Here is an 18,011-nt window from a genome sequence, read left to right as displayed (position 1 = left end):
TACAAAGAGCTTCCATTTATCAATGACATGAAAGAAGATTTTAAATGACACATATCTTACTCTTGTCCAACCCATTGTTTCCCATCCACTCAAAGATTCTATAGTATACATAGTGTTTTACTCCTCACATGTGCAACTAATGGACTGGGAGGGAGGCTACCTCAACTATTTAAGAATCCATGAGCCGTCACTGACTTCTCAGTGTCAATGCTTTTGCATTTCTCTCCCACTAGAAAAAAAAGTCCTCCTTTCTTGTCTTGTAATGAAAGATTTAAAGTCAGGGGTTTAAAATATGCTAAATGCTAAAAGAAAGAACTGAATGCTTTTCATGTTGAGAAATCCCAAGTGAACAAGTAAAATCATATAGTTAATGTGTTGTCGAAGGCTTTCATGGCCAGAATTACTGGGTGGCTGAGAGTTTTCCAGTCTGTATGGCCATGAAGCATTCTCTCCTGACATTTCGCCCACTTGGCAGGCATCATCAGAGGTTGTGAGGTCTGTTGGAAACTAGGCAAGTGGGGTTTATATATCTGTGGAATGTCCAGGCCTTCAACTTCCTAACAGCTGGTAAACTGGCTGGGATTTCTGGGAGTTGTAGGTCAAAACACCTGGAGACCCACAGGTTGAGAATCGCTGTTCTAACAGATGAAGGGAAAAAAATAGAACCAGTGAAGTCTGTTGGAACACAAATAAGGTAATGCCTCACCAAACTACAAATCCCAGGATTCCATAGAATGAAGTCATGATGTTAAAGTGAATTCAGAGTAATATAATTTTGCAGTGTGAAAGAGACCAAAACTACAAACCCTGAAATCCATAGAATGTAGCCCTGACAGTGAAGTGTATTCATAGCACTTTAACTCTGCTGAATGGAAGGGCCCCAAGACTGTTGACTGAGCTATATATGTAGGTTAAGGTCAAGAACAAGACCAGGTAGCTTTCAATTCATATTTCTGTACTTTCAGAATGTTATACTGTGCTATGATGCTTAAAACATTATCTGTTAAATGACACTTCAGGGGTATCTATTGAATTATTTTTATCATTCTTTTTTCTCTTATTTCGTAACAACACATAAAAAGGCAAGTAGCTCCTATTGCTTCTTACTTAAAAGCAGTTGTGTTTCTTTAGGAAAGATAAAACAAGCCTTTTCAAAAAGAGGAAAAGATAAACAGCTGACTCCTTTACTTCAATATCTCATTCAACAGCAAACTGAGTAAACCTGGTTCTTCATTTACAAGCTGTCTGTCAGTAGAAAACCCAAGCAAGGGGTGGTCCACCTCCCATAGATGAAAATTATGGTCCTTGCCTTCAAAGTAATAGTTTATCCCTGAAAGTCCAGCATGGAAAATATGGATGTAAAACTTCCATTGCCAGTGAGATGGATGAAGTACCTAATCAAAGAGCCTTGGTACTATTATTAGTCCCAGCATGCGCTAACCTGCTCTGTGTCTCACCTACGCTACTCTCCGCATGGTTCAAAATCCTTTAACAGCTGCTCAGAAAAAGTGGAAATAATATGAGAAGCACATCTGAAACTTGAAATCAAGGGGCCATATAGTGATGCTGTGTATTCTACCTAAAGGCACAGAACTATCCTTAAGGCCTGGCATCCGTGACCTGAGACATGTCACAGAACCTCTCTCTCTTAAAGCTCAAATTGATTTTTATCATGATCGTGGAGCCTGAACAAATGTTCCCTGCTGAAAATGGTGCTCCCTAACATAGCCAACTATTTTCAGCTTGGAGTCAGTAAATCTCTGTGAACCCTCTTACAACTTGGGAGCAGGGAAAGAAATAGATTTTGGACTCCAATTCTTAGAATGGGCATGTAAGACTAGAAACAACAAGGATGAGGAGGGGTGGACTTCATTCTGTATTGCTTTCAGACCAAAAAGGGATAGTGATTTAACAAGTGAGACATGACTGCCTGAATAAGGGATATTAACAACTCATGTTCAGTGCATAACCACTATGAGCAGCTGCAATATTCTTATGGCCTCATGTATATTTCATATCTATGTTGCAATATTTGGAGCCTATGGGGAGGTTTTGATCCTCAACTCCATTTTTGATGCCCATCCTGTTGTGACTGCGCCTTCGGGGATTATGGTTGATGGTGATGGAATTCGAAGAGGAAGAAAAAACCCTCGTGATGAGGATTCACTGGAGGAGTTGCGCAGGAAGCGACTTAGAGAGCTATATGGGGGATCTTCTGAGGAAGATTCAGATGGGGAGATGGATGCTGAGGAACAGGTGGTGGCTGGGGAAGCGGGCACTGAATGGGCACAGCCACCGGAGATGTCTGGGGATTTGGGGCCTATGGATACTTCTGAACCTGGGGTTTCTGCAGGAGCTGATCCCAATTGGGATGCTTGGAGAAGGGAGGATGGTTCTTTAAGTGTTCATGGGGCTAAGTGTGGGCAGGATGATTGGGACTCCAATGAATTGCTAGGTACTCCAGATCCACGAGCTCTAGCTGTGTGGAGTTCAGACTCTGAGTAGATTTAGGACACCTGGTGTTTGGGTGTGAGTGTTTGGTCACCCAGGAGGAAGGGGAATAAAATGGGAATGTTTGGCCACTGTACTTTGCGTGTGGCAAGGTGTTGCTGAGGCGCCATTGGGATCTCTGTGTTTCCATGAAGACTGGACTTGGACTATGATTTGAATCTGCTGATATCACCTAGCTTGGCTCTCGCTGTGTCTTATCGTGGACCTGTTTTGGATGACTGCACCCTCTTTGGACTTTGGATTGAATTTGACCTGGCTTCTGTCTACACCCTCTGACTGACGGCTACTCCCGGCTTCTGACTATTGGTTTGTCTTTCGGAATTTCTGCTGCCTCCTGACCTGACCTTGGATTCTTCTGACGACGGCTATTCATCATCCCTTTGAGGCTTTCGGCTTATCTGCACCGTGGAAGCAGCTTTATTGCTTTTCTAGTTTGTTTATTTTCCAGCAATTAACTCTATTTGTTTTCCAAAGCTGAATTGAAGCGTTATTTAGTTTTTTATTGAATGCCAGCATGGGAAATTAGCGTGGCTCGTTTTTGAGTTATTATTGTCTCGAAACACTGAAAAGTGAAGTGTTTCAAGGATATTTCCTGTGTTTATGTTATTTTCTGGCTTATCTTCGGAATAAACTCTGTTTTGTATGTTAACTGGTGTCTGACTCTTGACACATCCACTCTACTCCCAATGTTGGACTTCCATGATTTATCAGATGACACAAAAGCTGAAAATGGTCTCCACTCCAGTGTCAGTTGTCCATCCCTGTTTAGAAAATACGGCTATCAATGGGATGTTTGTTTCCTCCATATCTGTAGGCACAAGCGGGAGAATACTGTCCTGCTGATTGGTTCCCATAGGCAACTGGATAGCAGTAATAGGTGACAGACATGGGTAAACTTTAGCCCTCCAGATGTTTTGGACTTCAACTCCCAGGAATCCCAACCAGCTTCCCGGTTGTTGGGACTTGTGGGAGTTAAAGTCCAAAATACCTGGAGGGCCAAAGTTTCCCCATGCCTGGGCTAGAACTGCAATTGAGCTAATTAAATTGAACTCTTATGTTCACTGAGGTATCCATTAATCAAGAAAAATGCATACTACTCCTTTATGTTAATTACTTGCATGCTGAATAAGAAGTGCATCATCTGCTTTCAGTATCAGTCATAGCAAGAAGATCTGAGTATTTATAGTAAGGATTCAGAAAGTTCCCTCAAGAGCTGTTTGTTGGGTTTCCCAGAGATAGCAGTTTGCCAATTCCATTGTTCTGTATCAACGTACCAAACAAATTCCCAGTTGCTGGACTTTCTTCCCTGTTTCGCTATTCACTCCTTGCATTTCCTTCAATATTACTTGGCAAAACTGAATTATTTCTCATCTTGTCTCTCCATTGGAGATGAGGAAGAAATATAGGTGAGATGGCCAATGAAGCAAAAAAAAAAGCAACATGAGCCGATGCTATAAATCCTTTTAATATATTAGAGAATTTTAAAGCATGCATATTGTGTCCATACAAAGGAAAGGCTATTTCACTGGTCATGAGTGTTTAAGAAATGCTCTCTTATTTTCTGAGATCCCTAGACCTATTGGAAATGCAATACACATCAGGTCCAGCTAAGCACTGTTTTATCAAAGGCACACTGGAATCGTTACTGGTGATCTCAGCTGAATGAGATCAAATTGTGTTGTGAAGTTAATGCTTTCCTTTGTGTTCTCAAAGACCCCGGTGTTAGGACTGGAACACACCAGTCTTAGGAAAGGATTAGCTTGATCAATAGAACCAGAACACCGGGAAGATTGGTTCAGTGATTAATTTCATGTTAGGCTCTGGGGAACAAAACAGCAGAGTATATTTGTCTCCATAATCCCTTTTCCCAAATGTAATTACAAATGGAATTGATCAACTCATGTGTTTCTGCTACGGCAGTAGCCAACATATTAGAACTGCTAGGGTATGTAATATGTTAGTACAGATCATCAGTCGTCATAGCTAGAGGGAACTAGAGACTAGAATCTGTCTTAAACAAATAAATGAGGCAACTGGTCATTTAAAAATTTCCCTTGAACATACTTCAAAAAAGATTAAAACAATGTTGATTGTGAATATCTTGCTACAAATTAAAATACTGATTGCTTTCTACGGGTGTCTTTAAGGTGACACTGAATGGCATAGATGTGATCCCAGTAAAGGTAAGTGACGTAGTAGGACTTTCTCAAGAGAAAGAAAAATGTTGGGCATAAATGTCAAGCTTTTGCTTTTGGCTAAACACACTCAAAGACATAGATGGACTTGTTTCTCTCAAAAAAATGACTTTTTGCCACATAACTCAGTTTCTACAAGGAGCAACTTGGAACTTGGACCAGCTGATGGTCCAAATGGGCCATCAGTGGGTCCACGCTGGTCCAACCATACAGTCCAAGGAAATACCAGTGCACCAGATGGATTTGCCATTCTAAAAATAACCATTCTGAAAATATCACAAGGCCACAGCAAAAAACATACATGCTATGCAGGTTTACTTGCATTGACTTTGTTTAGTGTAAATTGTATGTAGCAGTCTTGCAGCTGATCTTTTCCCTTCTAATAACTGGAGTTGGTATTTTTGTGTTATGTCTTGATTCTACAGGCTATTTTTTTCAGCTATACACAGCTTGAGTAAACACATAGCTATTTTAAGTTCATGATAGATTAAGTTACTTATGCTATTGTTCCACTCTGATTTGCAAATAAATCACTTGTTTTGTTGCCTATAGCAAGTAAGTATTGTCTCCAGGTCACCAAACAAGGAACAATCACAAAAAATAACACTATATTTCTATTAAGTCTAAAATGACTGCCATGGGTATGTATGCAAGTAGCCCCATAATATTTATGGACATATTTGGCTGGATTCAAATGCTAAGTGAATACGGCTTTTCAAATGTATGCATAGGTCTTTCAGCCTCTTGGCTGAACAACAAAAGCAATGTAATACACCTGCACACTTGTCTTAAAGCTGACAAAGAGGCAGTGAAATTTGAAAATCTCTCCTAACCCCCTTTGTTTTCCTCCTTGTTGTTGTGCTTTCCATGTGCACAAATGAAACTTTAATGGATGCATTTTCTTCTTATCCAGCCAGCCTGAAAAATATAACAGTGCCAAATGGTAATGTAAACCCAAGAAATAATCAACACTTCAGTTCCGAGTTCCTGATAACTCTGCCAACCAGGCTTGCAACACATCACAGGAGAACAAAAAAAAATATTCAGACAAAAGCACTTTTCAGCAGCTAAAACAAATTGCTTTATATATTTGTTAAGCTTTTGTCATCTTTAATTCTTGTGGTCAGGTGTATGTGGTCCCCCCCCCCCCCGCTCCATCTCACTGTCACACACTGTTTTGACAGGCTGCCTAGCAGGTGCATTCTCAGCTCCCGGGATAATTATTTCCGCTAGGACAGGAATTCATTGTAACTGAAATAGGGCAGATTTTTCCTTCTCTGTCTGACTCACTTTTATTCTGCAGTCTCAAAGGAATACAGAAGCAAAAGTTTGTGGGGGGAAGTTTCTTTTCATTAGCAAAATATAACCTTACAGGAAGGAAATGAGATGAAAAGCATATCCAAATCAAGGGAAATTCATACAGGGAGCGACGATGATGAGGCTTTAATCTCTTAAACATCTCTGGGTCAGCCACGAGGCATCCAGCTTGTCTCCATTTTGCTCTTACTGGATTTTATCCTAAGGATATTTTCTAAAATGCGTCAACTGAAACACCTAAAATGCTTCCTCCAAAACACTGAAGACTGGTGTCTTAACACGCACTTTAGATCAGTGACTTAACATATGGTGTCTTAAATGTAATGCTTAGTTCTCAGAAAAGAAACCTCAGAATGGAAGAGGAACCTGGTGGGATCAGACCATAAGTCCAGTATTATGTCCCTACGGTGGCCAATTAGATGCCAACAGAAAGCCCACAAGCCGGTTGTGAGTGGTTGTGCTTTCCAGTAATTGATGTCCAAAGGCATGCTGACCCTAGTGTTGGAGGGAATATATATCTGTCATGACTAATAGTCTTAAATAGACGCATCCTCCTTAACTCCATTCTCTAAGTAGAGAAGGCAACTGTATCGGGATAGGATCCAGTAAAATTCTACTGAATCAATTCCCCAGCCATTGGCATTAGGAAGCATAAAGCTTCTGATACTATAGATAATATATCATCATGACCACTAGTTATTGGTAGCCATCCACACTGATCACTACATTTATGGTAATACTCAGTAGGCATGTGCGATCTATTAAATATGGTTCAAAAGTCATTACAAAACTGGAGGTGGTAGTGTTTCATTTCTAAAGTGTTTCTAAAGTATAGTTGGTGAAAGATTCATTACTGTAACAAAAGTAACGAAATGTTGTTACTACAGTAGAGTCTCACTTATCCAACATTCGCTTATCCAACGTTTTGAATTATCCAACGCAGTCTGCCTCCCACCCAGATCCACAGCTGTTTCTCTAGGCAGCAAGGACTGAACTTTTTATGCATTTTATTTCCTAGAGTGTTGTTACTGTAAATTCATTTTATGCAATTCCATATTTATTTGTAGTCACTTTGTTAGTAGCCAGTGTTTTTGTAGTCAATGTTTTCAATACACTGCCATGTTTTAGTGCTAAATTCATAAATACAGTAATTACTACATAACTTTACTGTCTATTGAACTGCTTTTTCTATTTGTTGTAAAACATGATGTTTTGGTGCTTAATTTGTAAAATCATAACCTAATTTGAAGTTTAATAGGCTTTTCCTTAATCCCTCCTTATTATCCAATGTTTTCGCTTATCCAACATTCTGCCGGCCCGTTTATGTTGGATAAGTGAGACTCTACTGTATTTAATTATAGTAATTGCGCATAATTACTATAATTGGGGGAACTTCAGGGGCTCCTTTCTCCCTAATTTTTACAGCTATTGAGGTGAAACTCACTACAATGGTAGAACACATTTACCAATCTTAGCCCACCAAATTCCAGAATATTTCACTTATCTATAGAGTTTTGGGGAATTTTCAAGATTTTTATGAACAACATTCTTTTAATAATAAAGAAATATGTTCCTAGTTTGGAAGTATTATTTCTTGTTTAATTGTATATACCTTATTTTGAAATTGGTGGTTCTACACCAGGAACTTTATTTTTGCACTGAAACATTTGTTAAATTTATTTATTTATTTATTTATTTATTTACAGTATTTATATTCCGCCCTTCTCACCCCGAAGGGGACTCAGGGCGGATCACATTATAACACACATAGGGCAAACATTCAATGCCCATAAACACATCAAACAGAGACTGAGAGACACACGCAGAGGCAAGTTAACCTTCTTCTGAGGGGATGTTCGATTCTGGCCACAGGGGGGAGCAGCTGCTTCATCATCCACACTGACGGCACTTCCTCATTCCAGGTCGTAAATTAGTTATTCTTGCCTCCCCACTTTATAAGTGGTACCTTATCTCCTACTTGATAGATGCAACTATCTTTCGGGTTGCTAGGTCAGCAACGAGCAGGGGCTATTTTTTATTTTTAATTGACGGGTGCTCACCCCGCCACGGGCTGGCCTCGAACTCATGACCTCATGGTCAGAGTGATTTAAGGCAGCTGCTCAACAGCTGCGCCACAGCCCGGCCCCGTTAAATGGATGGATGATGATGTTAAATTGGTGGACTGGATAGCAAAATGTGCTATAAGACGATGTCCCTCAAGCAAAGACAAAGTTTTTGTAGTTTAATAAACCAAACATGGTTGCACCACACAGACACACACACACACACACACACACACACACACATATATATATATCCCCCACCACTCAACAAGGCTACAAAATTGTTTTCACTCAAATAAACACTACAGTCCTTAAGATTTCATTCTTGATCTGTCACCACTACTCAGAAGTAGCTCAAAATGAACCATATTTGCTATTTTAATGTTCATTCACTACCTCAGATAATTTTGGAGATCTTTGCAAACTGTTTATCTTTTTACCAAATAAAATCTCAAATGCACTGTCCATAGAAACAAGCCAACTGCCCAGTAAAAGATGAATTAGAATGGTACACAAAGGTAAAGGTATAGTAAAGGTAAAGATTTTCCCTGACGTTAAGTCCAGTCATGTCTGACTCTGGGGGTTGGTGCTCATCTCCATTTCTAAGCCGAAGAGCCGGCGTTGTCCATATACACCTCCAAGATCATGTGGCCAGCATGACTGCATGGAGCGCTGTTACCTTCCCGCCGGAGCAGTACCTATTGGCATGTTTTCGAACTGCTAGGTTGGCAGGAGCTGGAGCTAACAGCGGCCACTCATGCCGCTCCCGGGGTTTAAACCTGGGACCTTTCAGTCTCCAGCTCAGTGCTTTAACACATTTCGCCACCGGAGTTCCTATAAAGATATATCTCAACTGAATTATATTGAAATATTTACCGTAAATCCAGATGCCAGGCTTAACTACATACAATAAATCCATTGATTTAGGAGAAATTTCTACTGATCCACTCAGGCCCCTCAGTATAGACTCATGACCCAGTTCAAAGCAGATAATCTTGATTATCTGCTTTGATAATCTGGATTTTATAGCAGTGTAGAAAGGGCCTTAGTCTACTCCAGTTGGGACTTACTGTTGGATTATATTGATCATTACATCTTTTGGTGCATCAAATGTTAGACCTATTTCTGGGTGTATCCAACCTGCTGATTCCAGAAATGACACCAGTTCCCCCCTATCAGCTCTTGTTTTTGAGATACAGAATATGTGCCATAAAGTCACCATCTATTCACCCATAGAAAATGCAATCTATACACTGCAATTTTTGGAATCAGCACCTCAAATAACCCCAGGAACAGGCATAGCAACAAAAACACCAAGAAGAAAAAAATATTTTTGTTGGGCTGTGTTATAGGCCTATGACAAATAGCTCCAAATTTCCTCTTGATTCCCAGGGTGATCAGCCAGAAGAATTCAAGACATATGCCCAAAAGACCAACCTTTATAATGATGGGTAGATTAGATAAGTAGAAGTATCCAAACTTTTGCAAAAATTCAAAACTCCCAAGTTTTGCTGGCAGTTTTTCAGCATTTGTGCCTCCCATTGTGATGGTATGACTGGATTCACACCTTTTCTTTGTCACTGCTCATAAATGTGGTTTCAGTTGGCAGAACTGCCATTTAGTTGGCAAAATGTATGACTGGTTAAAGTCAAGGAGTGTTCTGTATAAAAACACACACTTCTCCCAGACTCAAAATATATTGCTTCTCTATTGCTACTTCAAGAATTGAGGGTAAGAAAGTACAGCAAAGTAATTTCTCTAGGATGACAATTTTCTCTCTGGATGAAACACAACTGTACATCACTTAAAAGCCACATCTATTCTGGAGAGAGTAGGGAAGCATTAGATGCAAAACAGACAGATAAGTATATTTCTAATTATCTTGTGGGACTGACTTAAGTGATTCGGAGACTTGGAGACCAAAATATTTTATTTTTTTGCTGATGGGTGTAATTGTTTGAGCTGATTTATTTCACCTTTTTGGCAAGCATAATCGCAGCTGCTTTTTCATCCACTTGACAATGTTATGATGCCTCCGCAGACTACCACTCACATCCTCTTAGCTTATCATGGTCTCGCTAGACACGCACTGACACTTCATTGTTCATTGTCACCACAGTATTTTCCATACAGGCATTCAACTGATTTGTTTCACCCTTGCAAAAGGATTTTGATAAGAGGTGGGTTGTTTTCTAGAGCAATTCCAAATCATTTGACAGGTATTGTAAAGGGAACCCTGGAATTGGAAGAGCAAAATCCTTACGGTAAGAAGAGGCCTCTAGGTTTTATATGGCTGAGTAAAACAGCTGGGTCAATTTCAGAATGGCTTTCAAAAAGCCTAGGCTTCTTGATTACATTTTATGGATTGATTTGATCACTTCCTATAGTGCTATACAGCCAAAAGTGACTAAAGGGTTTACAAAGCTTCAAAAGAAAAATTTTCTTGCCCTTGAAGAAAGGTATCTCGACATATAGGCACACTTCATCAAAGAAAGTATGAGCCATTTATATAACATTTGCAAAGAAAAATAGAAAATGTAAAAATGCTTTCAGGTTTTGAAGATTACGTAAAACATTGAGATAGCAAGGTAGAATGAAGAAGCAGTCTAAGATAAGAGGGTAGCAGGATAACAATATAATTTTCATTGTGTGTCATTGAGGTGGGAAGTCCATTGTAACTTTAATTTTATTATTTTGAATGTTGTTTTATGGAGGAGGGCTTGGGAAGCTAGTTTCAACTAGTATATAGTTATATATAGGAAAAGTATTGTCTTTATAAATTGTATAATAGCACATACATTGCTGAAAAATTAATATATATACAGATTTTTCAAAAGTGTGAACCATCATGAAATATTTCACACCTTGGGTGTGGTGGGAGTTGAGAAATTTCATGAAGATCTTTTTCACTGTTCAACACAACCACTGCACAAAATAAATGCAAAATGTTTTAAAGGCAGTTTTACACAATATTTTATTATAAAATAGGCATGAAATGAAAAATCATAGAAAAATTAACCAAACGGCTCATATAAGAATAAAATTATTATTATTATTATATTATTATAATCTTGCCCAGAAAAGGAAAGATTATATATTTTCTTTCTTTCACATGAAAACAGAAAAAGTGAAAGCTTACAACTCTAGCATTTACACTAAACAGTTCATATACTATGACTAAACATAGCATTTACATAGTTTTGTACAGCTTACCTATATGCCTTTTTATGTTTGCTTTATATTATTGTCTGTTTTAAAATGTTTAAAATACTTTCCCTCTTGGCATTTGCCACTGAGAGTTTTTATGGCTTGCTCTTGATTACCACTGTTCCTTTGGTGCTCAAAGGGAAAAGAGAAAGAGCAGATTGGAGAAAATAAAGTGCTCAGTTTTGGCCTGATGCATGCTTATTCTTTGAACATCCCAGGAAAATGCAGTCCTCAGAGCATAGTGACATAAACAAGAGATAAACTAGCAAATAAATGGGAAAATGGCTGAAATTTAAAGCCCGCTTTTGATACAGTCAGCCCTAGAACTATAAACTATAAACCATGTGACAATATCATAAGGTACATGAGCATTAGACATTTACAGCCCATGTACTTGCCTTAGAAGCTGGGAGAGAATATCTTTTAAGCAACATTTAAACAGTTAGACTATATCTCCCACTATGAGCCTGATCCTCAGAAGAAGCCATTCTCTAAGTCCCACCATCATCCCAGGTTTGAAATTATGGGGATCTGAAACAGAACTTTCTCGGTGGCTTCTCCAGACTCTGGCCTTTTCTTTCCTGGAAGGTCAGTATAGCCTCCATCTTGCTCTCTTTCTGTCAGAAAACAAAATGTTTTTTTTTAATTCCAATAGGCTTTTAAAGCTGAAAGGTTTTGAAGAGCAGGATGATAGTGCTGTAATGTTTTCAATTGAACTATTTTTAATCGTGGTTCATCTATTTACTTGCAACTTTATTGTCTAATGTAGATTTAAATAGTTTAATATTGTAAATAATTGAACTCTAATTTAATGTTTTTGTATGTTTTATAAGCTTGTTTTCAACTGCTCTAGAGACTAAGACATGGAGCAATGTATGCAAACTACAGGACAACAGTTGTTTGGCAGTAGACCATGCTGCCTCAGAATCTCCTCTGAAGCTTTATAAGCGGAGGCTCAATGGCCATCTGTTGGGAGTGCTTTGGTTCCTGCATGACAGAATAGGGTTGGACTGGAGAATCCTTGGTATCTCTACCAACTCAATGGATTCTGTTGTTCTTTTTATACTGATACCAACCTAAGTCCTAATTCTGGGACACATATGGTATATAAATAAACTACTACTAGTAGAAGTAATTTCTTTCCTGAACATGCATCAAGAAAACTCATGTATACTAAGAGTGTACACAAAAAAACAACATTGATTTTGGATACTGCTTTAATGGGCCAGTTTAAGTAGAGCAATATTTATGACCTAAATTTTAGAAAATCTAAGGTATTAGTTCTGTCTCTATTAATTTACACAGAGAAATGAAGGCGCAAGTCCAACATTTGTTTACTCCTTGCTTAATAGGAATGCTTTTAATGTCTTTTAATTCTGTTAATAGTTTCACTTTATGTTAAGCTGTATTTGTTTTAACTTTTGTAATGACCTCATCACGTTGAACATGCATCGAAACAATTTTCCCATTTTTAGATGCTGTTAAATTGAAGTGCCTCGGTTGCCATCAGATAACACAAGCCTACTTCTGGTGGTTGCCCAATGGTTCCCTGGAACTTTCATTTTTTTAAAAAAAAAGTGCATTATTTGGAGCCAGCAATCTACCAGCTAAAACTGTCTGTATGCACCTAGATGAGAGAAAAATCATGGATTTTCCCATGTGATGGCAACTGGTCATTTTGCGGTGCCAAGCCATTTTATGATGTCAGCTGTCGGGCAAAATGCGGGCTGTTTCAATCGTTAACTGTAAATCATCTCTCACTGCCATTACTCTCTCAGATCTATCATTACTGTCAGTCCCTGCAGTCAAAGGTAAGTCCCCCTCCCTCTTCTAAAAAATAAATGTTTTACATTATACGAGTGGAACCCCCTCTCATCCGGATTAACCAATGTAAATTCTGAAGTAATTAAGTAATAACTGTAGACCCCTGTTTTGGTAGTCAGGTGGCCCGAACACCAGCTGCCGGCAAAATGTCATCCTCATTTAGTTCTCTGTCATAAAGAGGTTTCATATTCCTGTTTTTACACAGTGGGTGCGTCATTAAAGGAAAAAAGGGTGGGGGAGTGGGATGGGTGGGGACTCCACCGATGTGTGTGATGGCAAATGAAGTGGGCGAATCTGAATAAAAAGAACAAATGTGATGGCGTAGAATTAATTCTCCATTTTATTTAAACATGGGTTAACACTGAACACTAATGGCAAGGTCTGGATCAACCCGCATTATTTGCCTAATATGATGAGGTCCTGAGTCATTTTAAGCTCCAGGGCAGCAGAAAAGGCTGGAAATAAAGATAATAGAATTAGAAGATAGTATCAACTATACTAGCCTTTTCTATGTAGATGAAGGTGTCCAAGTTTCTATCATATTTCCTTTACTGCATTATTTTCAAAAGAGGATCAATGATTATTTCATTTCTCTGCAGAACTGGGTGAAATTTTCAGACATAAATATTCAAAAGTCATAAAGCTTACCCAATCTCAAACAGATATGTATGACAGTTTTAACGTAATGGGAAACTTTAAAGCAGATGGAACAGGTGACTAGATCTTTAGTAGTTGTATGCCTTCGGGTCATTTCCACTTTATCGCATCTCTAAGATTTTCTTAATAAGGTTTGTCCAGAGTGGGTTTGCCACTGCCTTCCTCTGAGGCTGAGGGAGTTTGACTTGCCTAAGGTAACGCTTTAGGTTTCCATGCTGATCAGGGTTTCAAGTTTTCATATAGCATTTGAAAATACCATATGCCATAAAACATGTGTTAATCTCCACTTATTTCTTTCTGGTTACCAGGAATGAAGCATATCAAAAGTTATCTCCCAGAGGAAAAGGACAAGAGTGTGTGCATACTTTTTGATGAAATTTGCGTAGAGAAAAAACAATGTTTTCTAGCAACAGCATAGTTTCTTATGTTTTATGACAAATTTTGCAAAATAATGTCCTGAAGGCAAAAAATAATAATAGTAGAGAAACATTTTGTATTTCCTGACAGGACATATCAATGTCTTGAGACACTATAATCAAAGATGAGCAACTTTACAAGCAGCCTTTTTACACCTCTGTGGTAACACCAGGTTAATAACTTGTAAAGTCAAAAGACTAAGGGGTTAAAGTGAATAAAAAGTTTAAATCTTTATACTTCCTTTCTTTTCAACTAATTCTCCAGCTGAGAATTCTTGAATTCTATCCATTTTGCATCTGTTAGGCGGATCAAAAGTGAACAGCCAAAGTCCCTATTTGTGCTAATTCATGGAAACCCCTGTTTCTTCTTTGGCAAAACCCAAATCACTCTGGATTTGATTCAGCTTTCATTTTGCATTCAGCCTTCATCTGAAGTCAGAGCCTGAAAAGTTATTTTTATGACACAGGGATATAATAATACACTTAAGGCACCCACATTTGAACTCTAATATTTACCTAAATCTGCTAAAATAAACAATTTGAAACTATTTGGTTTGTTTAAAAGGATCCCAGATATTAATGGGCTAGCGGATGTATAAATTATTAAATTCATTTATTATAAGAGGTGGGTGGCAAGCACTTATCTTAAAAATAGTTGAAGAAATGAATAGCTGCTCTATGGTGATAGCTATTAAAATACAGAGTTTCAGTTACCCACAGATGCTGCTGCCAAAAACCAGAAGTGTTCAAATTAAGCACCTCTCAGCCCTCCAGTGTAATTCTAAGATATATTTGCAGTGAAAGTTGACCTCCTGCTTTCTGCTTGCAATGGATTAGTTCCTCCACCTTCCATGGGTCAACAGGTTAGTGGGACAGACTCATCCTGACCATGGGAAAGATTATTTCCAATCCTCCTTTAACAATTGGTTAGTGTGTTTTAAGTTTAAATAGGTCCCTTCCACACTGCCCCTATATCCCAAGATCTGATCCCAGATTATCTAGTTATCCCAGATTATCTGGCAGTGGAGACTCATATAATCCATGTCAAAGCAGATAATATGAGATCAGATTCCTGGGACATAGAGCAGTGTAGAAGGGGCCATAGTTCTTTCTTTTTCATGGTTTAGCAACTTGAGAAACTGCAAGTCGCTTCTGGTGTGAGAGAATTGGCCATCTGCAAAGACATTTTCCAGGGATGCCTGGATGTTTTGATGTTTTTACCATGCTTGTGGGAGGCTTTTCTCATGACCCCACATGGAGCTGGAGCTGATAGAGGGATCTCATCTGTACTCTCCCCGGGTTGGATTTGAACTGGCAGCCTTCAGGTCAGCAACCCAACCTTCAAGTCATCAGTCCTGCTGACACAAGGGTTTAACCCACTGCGCCACCAGGGGTTCCGGGGCCATATTTAACGGCAACTTAAAGTTATGGGCTTCAGTACTCTCCATGTTTCCAGGCATCCACAAATTGTCTTGGAATGTATTCCCTTTGGATATGGAGATCCTGATGTGTATCTATATATCACCTAAAAACAGTGCATATTTTTTCTTTACTAGTATTTATTCACATGCCTCTATCAAATTAATAAACTAAAATGGGTTTAATTTCACACATAGGTCCAGAAAAATAATGAAGCGAGTAGACATCAGGCATCACAGTTCCAACCTCTGTAGCATAATCTGTCACTAAACAATAATGAAGTACAGGCAGTCTCCTGGTTATGGACAACATAGATTCTATAGGTTTGTTCTTAAGTTGAATTTGTATGTAAGTTGGAACAGGTACGTTGTTTAAGTGTAATACCCAATTTATTTATTTATTTAGTTTCGGATAACCTAGGGAAGGTTAGCAGTAATGTTTCTCTGCTGTTTGTGTCCCTATTCAAAACAGTTCACCTCATTTTCTATTGCTGTGACAATTGGATTGTGAGAATTTTGACCTGTAGTGAAAACAAGGATTGTTGAGAAAGCTTCAGTGGAGACATCTTTTCCCCATGATAACTCTTCCAGGACTGAATTTCACCCCTATTTATAACTATCAGCCATATGGAAATTGGAAGTCTGTAAATGGTGAACTATCTGTATAGACTTTTCCAGAGAACTAAGGAGTTGAAAGGGGCCCTGAAGATTATCTAATCCAGATTCTTGTAAGTATATTTATCCATACCTAAAGCATTCTCGAGAGGTAGCTAGCCAACCTCTGCTTAAAAACATGTCACAAAAGGGAGCCCATCACCTTCCAAGGCATTTCACTGTCAAACAGCTCTCACTTGCCAGATAACGTTTTAGTCAGAACGGTTGCGTCAGCTCAAGAGCCATTATGAATTGGTTTCAGTTGCCACAGCTTATCTGATGAACTGTCACTTGAACTATGTCAATATAAAAGCCAACAATGTGTCATAACCAATATGATTTTTTCTATTTTTAATAAACTAGGCCACCCTGGTTAGAAAGGCACATTGCATTTCTCAAAGGCCTTGTGCGTGCGTGCATGTCTATGCATGAATCTTTTGCGACATTCATTTACACTTTTGCTCAGTTTTCCATCAGCTACTCTTCTCCCTCTGACACATTTTGTTCACAGCTGACCCAATGTTTTAGAGGCTGTATCAAGAGTCATTAGCCTCGACATCCCAGGGATTTGAATGACTTGTATAATGGCTGTTTGAGAGATGAGAAGAAGAAGGCTATTGTAGGACCTATTAAAAAGATGGCTTTCTGTCGGCCCTGAACAGTTCTTTGATGCTGAACCTTTTACAGCCTTCAGTCCTTTGATTTGGGAACAAAGTGTATCACATTTTACTATGGCAGAATCACAAAAGTTCCCTACTTCATCCCATTCTATTTTTGTGAAAAAAAAGAAAGGAAAATGCTTTGCTCCCAGTTCTGCCGCATTGCAAAATCTCTAGCTTGACCTTAATTTCCTGAAGAAAAAACTTTCATTCCCACCCTAACCCCCTACATCTGAAATTTCTTTCAAGGGATTATAGTCAGTGTTTTTCACTTGTATGTAAGTTCCCCAGCTACAACCAGAAAAACCAAAGGAATGTCCAGAAGGAGAATACTTACTGGCATAAGATCAACACTTACGAGCACTGGAAAGAAGAGTCTTCGCTGGTAAGAAAAACAAGTACAATTGTGCTTTTTATCCTGTGTGATCATGACCCAGGTCAAGAGGTCTGTGCTTTATTTTCATGAAGAAAGATTTCTTCTGATGGAAACCTGATAAAGAGAGGAGTGTGTGCTGAGCTTCCTATTGTCATTTCAAAAAAGAAATGAAACTCCTTGACCTCTTTGTGTGTTAGATACCTTTGCTTTTATATGGAGAGATACATGAATAAATGGATGAATGGAGAGAAAGGGAGAGAGGTATACAACTAGAATGTTATACCACATTAACAGGGAATGAACCCCAAGTAAATGTAGCCAGGATTGTGTTTATAGTGCCAAAAGAATTAAAAGACTTTTCAGTGGTAGCTGCCAGCACCATAGGATCCCATTGTAAAGACAGCAGCAGGCAATTTATTATGTTAAACTTTAAAACTGGAAAATCAAGATGATTTTAAATTACTCAGAAGCATGTTCCTGAGAAAGCCAAGTGCAAAATATTATCCCCAGCATGGTGTTTTCTTCATGCAAAGTCTCACTTGAGAAACAAAGATGAAAGAAATGCACTTAAGCCTTCAGCTAATTTACTAACATGATGCAATTGATGTTTGTAGTCAAGATTGGGAACTAATCATTTCAACAAGAGATCCTAAAAATTATGGTGGGATAAAAATGGTTACCCATGGAGATTCATCAAATAAAAAAAGTTTATGG

The 18,011-nt window shown here is 38.6% G+C and overlaps 1 long non-coding RNA gene across 1 annotated transcript in view; it reads right to left on the bottom strand.

Moving 5' to 3' along the window:
- LOC134296599 (uncharacterized) overlaps nucleotides 1–2,652 on the bottom strand; it is a 443,110-nt gene extending 440,458 nt beyond the window's left edge. Inside the window, exon 1 of the long non-coding RNA XR_010003394.1 lies at nucleotides 2,589–2,652. This is a non-coding gene — a long non-coding RNA (uncharacterized LOC134296599). The remainder of the gene's footprint in view (nucleotides 1–2,588) is intronic.
- Between the last annotated feature and the right edge of the window lie 15,359 nt (nucleotides 2,653–18,011).

The sequence above is a fragment of the Anolis carolinensis genome, chromosome 2, assembly GCF_035594765.1.
Source record: "Anolis carolinensis isolate JA03-04 chromosome 2, rAnoCar3.1.pri, whole genome shotgun sequence".
NCBI lineage: Eukaryota > Metazoa > Chordata > Lepidosauria > Squamata > Dactyloidae > Anolis > Anolis carolinensis.
The sequence above is the reverse complement of the archived record's forward strand: the minus strand, read 5'-3'. Positions and strand labels throughout refer to the sequence as shown.